Genomic DNA, 4179 nt, shown 5'->3' with positions numbered 1-4179 from the left:
GGGGATTTAGTGTAGAGCAGAGGCAGAAATTATATAACTGTCTCGCCCCCCAAAACACCCAACCCACAGATGGAACTAACTGGTTTGGTTTTGTCTGAGATTTGTCCGTTAAACCACAGCACACAGGACCGCGGGAGGGCGGGATGCCCCTCGAGCTGTTTGCGGCCTTGGGACGGGCCGCTGGGCGTGCACGTCCCGCCGAGGGCTCCCTGGGTGACGCTGCGGGTGTGGGCTGGGGGAGGGGCGCGGACCGGAGCTCAGCACCGAGGTAAACGCCTGTCCGTGTGCCCCGCCGTCTCCAGGATGTGCGCTACCTGGCCCAGAGTGACAAGATGGCCACCGCCGTGCCCCGAGACGCATCGGCTGATCCCGACCCCGGATCAGATACGCTGGTGATCGCCAAGGAGAGAGAGAACGAGAGCGGGAGAATGACAGAGGGAGAGGGGGAGAGGGAGGGGGAGGGGGAGAGGGAGGGGGAGGGGGAGAGGGAGGGGGAGGGGGAGAGGGAGGGGGAGAGGGAGGGGGAGGGGGAGGGACGTCGATAGCAAAGAAAACAATGCGAGGGGCCACTTTCCGGCGGGGCGGGAGCAGCCGGCCCTGAGTGGCCGCCTTGCCCGGGGCGAGCCGCCTCGCGCCCCGAAGGAGTTTGCAGAGGGACAGAGAACGCACCCGGGGCTACCGCCTGGCGGCCCCTGGGCTGAGAACCGGCCGCGTGCTCTGGAAGCAGCGTCGCTGTGCTTAGCCATCCGGACCGGTGGCGAGGCCTGCCTTCCTCCCGCGGCCCTGACGTCCCCCTCCCCTGTCTGGTAGCCGCCCCTGGCGCCTCCGCCTCCCGGCCCCGCCATGTTTCGGTTTCTGCCTGACATCGCGCTTTCAAATAGTGATTCTCCGGTCTTAGTAAAAGCTTGCAGACTCTTACGTGGGAAGGCCTGTTATTTTGAGGTGAACGGGGAGTCACGGTGACGGGGGACCCTGGACCTCCGTGAGAGGGGGCATAGGCCTGGCTGGACGCTTGGGCTCGAGACCGCCTGGGGGATTCGGAGACACATCTGTGTCCTCCTAGGCGCATGTGCGTGTCCAGCACGGGTGCAGAGGAAGAACAGGAGTGACAAGCGTCTCAGGCCACCAGACGGCAGGCAGGTCAGGGCGGATGCCTGGGAGCCGGGCTGAGCGGTCGTCACATCAGCTGAATCGGCTGCAGTGAGGCTGGCACGGGGTCCCCACTTCGGCGGTCACACTGTCTTCAGGACTTAGCTGAGTGACCGCGTGGCCCTCACCAGGCGGCTCTCATGGGTAACCACGATGTTTCCAAGTTTGTGCGCACAGGAGACTCTCAGGCCAGATTTTAGGGTCTTAGGTTAGATTTTAAGAGGCTGACAGACCTCTGCCCTCAGTGAGCCCAGTGGGGGACACACAGGGACAGTGCGATTTCGAGGCCCCTGAGGGCGTTATAACTCACGAGGGGGTCATGACATCAATGTGTGGGCTCAGGACAGAGCGAAAAGTGATAGAACAGGAGATAAAGTCCCTGGGAGTAATAGCGTGAGTACTCGAGTACAGATCCCTGAGTACGAACACCTGAGTGCGGAGAAGGGTGCGGGGAGGATGGGACAGGGGCGAGGTGGGGACGGGGACGAGGTGGGGGTGGGGCGGGAGGCACAGCGTCTCGGGATCGCGGGGCCCAGATGGACGAGCTGCGCTGCAGGGTTGACCGTCAGCTTTCGGGATTCGGGTCGTTATGGCTGACACGTGGTGGGCCTGGCACCGCCCAGAGCGTCTCCGGGGAGAGGGACAGCATTCCTACCCGGGGCCCCCCACTACAGGCCCCCGCCGTCAGACCCTGGTTGGGGTGCCACTCCTACTATCGCTTACTTGACATTTTTCTTTAAATCAACTTTTTTTTTTTTTTTTTTACTTCACTCTAAGCGATAAAACGTCATTGATTTGTTGTGATGATTGTGTTTTTATTATATAACTATCCCATGCAGTAACATAAATACCTACTCAAACCTACAGTTTAAAAAAAAAACAAAAAAACGCATCCAGGCTCCGCGTCCATCTGTGCAAAACAGCGAGAGGAGAGAAACACTGGGCGCCGCTCGGTGTCGTCCTGACCATTACGGTGCCACTTTCTTCCTCCACGGGCCGGGGTCCCCCCTGAACTGCGCTTTCCCAACGCGCTGCTCGGTGCCAAGCGTGGAACGTACCACGCGGGAGGCCCCGAGCGCTCGCTTAGCTTAGCAGAGCGGGGGCTGCCCGGGGGCCGCTCTCGGGGGGCGTGGCCTCTACACCTGCCGGCCACCAGCCCCGGAACGCTGCTGGCCGCACAGGTCGCGGTCGCCCGTGGCTCCTGTGGGCTGAAACCCAGGCGTGAGGCCGTTCTCGCTTCTCCCACACTCACGTCACGGCACCTGCAGGTCCCCGGGGGACGCGGCCCGGGAGCGAGAGCCTTGCTTCTCACTCCTCACGGCTCCCGCTGTGAACGTCCGCGTGTGTGTGCGTGTGCGTGTGCACGCCTGGGTGTGTTCCTGCCACATTTTTAGCTGCTCCGCAGTGATGTTTACACTACCAGGTCCCCGCTCGCTGCCTCACAGATCGGTTTCCACAGCGAGAGTGAGCCGCACCTCAGGAAGCGTCGTGTCCTGTCGTGGGTCAGAGGAAACACACTGTTTGGAGCGACCACGTCGGTCTCGAGACTGTCGCTGGGAGACCCGGGCCCCTGGCATGTCTTCCCTTTACGCCTCCGGAAAGATAGGCTTAACCTCGATCCCGCCTCAGCTACCGACTTCGGCTTCTCGGTAACCCCACTTTCAATGCTAAGTAAGACCTGTGTTCCGGGCTGAGACGTGTCCCCCTCAAAGTTTGCGTGTCCGAGTCCTGACCCCCAGCACCTCAGATCATGACCACATTTGGAGACGGGGTCTTTAGAGAAGCGATTAAGGTGAAACGGGGTCACCGAGGCGGGCCCTGGTCCCCCGCGACCGTGTCCTCATAAACGGAGGTCAGGACACGGACGTGCACAGAGGGGCGGCCACGTGGGGACACAGGAGGAGTCGCCATCCACACGCCCGGGAGAGCGGCCTCGGGGGGAGCCGCCCGCCCACGCCTGCGTCTCGGGCCCCGGCCTCCGGGACCGGGGACAGTAAGCGTGTGTGGTTTAAGCCGCCCTGTCCACTGTCTGTTATGGTGACGCGCGCAGCCCTCAGCCTCGGTCGCCCCCGTGGGACGACCCCTCGGCTTCCCTCTGCCGGCACTCCTTGCTCAACATCCTACATCCTCTCTTCCCAACCGGCACCCACCCGGCCCCGCCCCGGCCCCTCCCTTCCTTTTCTGCGCGGGGTGGCCCAACGAGGGCTTCCTCGCCGGTCCTTCCCTCTTCTCCTGCCCTGCTGGGCGCTCCTGGCCAGGCGGGCAGCGTCCTCACAGCCGTCCTCAGCCGGCACCTCACCCACATGGGGCAGTCCACAGCCCCGGAGTCCAGAACCTTCCGCCGTCGTCGGGAGGACTCACCGTCCGCCCGGTGCAGCCTCACCTGCCTCCTGAAGCACCTCCGCTCTCCCCGCCGGCCCCGTCGGCCCCGCCCCCAGGGAGCTCTCCGACTGCCCGCCAGGTGTCATTCCGCAGCCTCGTCTGCGCGGCCGGCGGCGTTCCGTTCCGTGTGTGTCTGTGCGGCGCGTGGCTCCCCCTGCGCCTGGTTTTCGAGTTTCTCACCTTCTGGCTCCTGTGTCATGGCTGGTGGGTTGACCTTGGGTGTTGGCTGATGGCAGGACGTCGGGGACGGGTGGGGCCTGGCGGAGGCCAGCTGGCCCTGTGCACGCCAGTTCTGAAGCCTTCCCCGGTGGCCGGGGATGGAGGCGAATCTATATCCCTGGAGGTTTAGGTCCTCGGCTGGACAATGACGATGACCAAGGCACAGAAACCAGGAAAACCAGTCAGTTCAGAGAGAGCGACAGCGAGAAGGGCCGTGGGCAAGGACGGAGGGGGAGAGGAGGAAGGCCCCCTGCGCAGGGCTGTGGAGACTGCGGGGGTGGGGAGCGGGCGGGGCGCAGCCAGCCTGGACCTCCCCCCAGGGGACCCCGTCCAGCCTGTCTTGGAAAAGGCCCCCTGGGCTCCGGCTGTGGCCACAGGGGCGCCGGTAACACTCAGAAACATGATGGACGGAGAAGCTTGCTTCAAGAG

Source organism: Rousettus aegyptiacus, unplaced genomic scaffold, assembly GCF_014176215.1.
Source record: "Rousettus aegyptiacus isolate mRouAeg1 unplaced genomic scaffold, mRouAeg1.p scaffold_m13_p_5, whole genome shotgun sequence".
NCBI classification, from domain to species: Eukaryota; Metazoa; Chordata; class Mammalia; order Chiroptera; family Pteropodidae; genus Rousettus; species Rousettus aegyptiacus.
Note: the sequence above shows the minus strand (reverse complement) of the source record.